We start from the raw sequence: 633 nt of genomic DNA, 5'->3' as shown, positions 1-633 counted from the left end.
TCTACCTATTGAATATTTATTCTTTCTTATCAATAGAGAGTCGTATTATTATACGAGGAAGGTTGCGGTGCAAGCATAGAATTCTAGTAACGATGATGTCTAGAATGAGATCCCAGATTCGATTTTCGATATCGAGGGAGTTTCAAAGGTGATTGTGTATAAGCTCAAGGAAGAGCATGGGTCCATAGAATGATGGACGGGATAGCGAAAATATTTAGGCATGTGAAATACGATGCTATAATACTTGATGTTGATATAAATACATATATGTTTTATTCTCCTATGACAAACCTCTATAGTTCAGAGGTAGATTCCAAGCCAGATATTTTGTGGCAGTATATTTTTATATATATTTATAATTCTCTTCAATTCGTTCTTTTCTCTTCTTTTCATTTCATATAAACTGAGAAGAACAACCCTTCCAGAAGGGGAGGTATTGCCGAATGACTATCTATCTGTGTGATAGAAGCCGAGTAGGATACCAACTATTATTTAATTGCTTGTCAAGTACTAAAGGCTGGCCACCTTCTGTACTAACTATGCAATGTAACAAGTGTTCATGATCATAGTGATCTCTCAATGAATTCTTTTACTTCTATATGATGGATCAAGCTTTCAAAAATAGAAACAGCT

Source organism: Apium graveolens, unplaced genomic scaffold, assembly GCF_009905375.1.
Source record: "Apium graveolens cultivar Ventura unplaced genomic scaffold, ASM990537v1 ctg2264, whole genome shotgun sequence".
NCBI lineage: Eukaryota > Viridiplantae > Streptophyta > Magnoliopsida > Apiales > Apiaceae > Apium > Apium graveolens.
The sequence above is the reverse complement of the archived record's forward strand: the minus strand, read 5'-3'. Positions refer to the sequence as shown.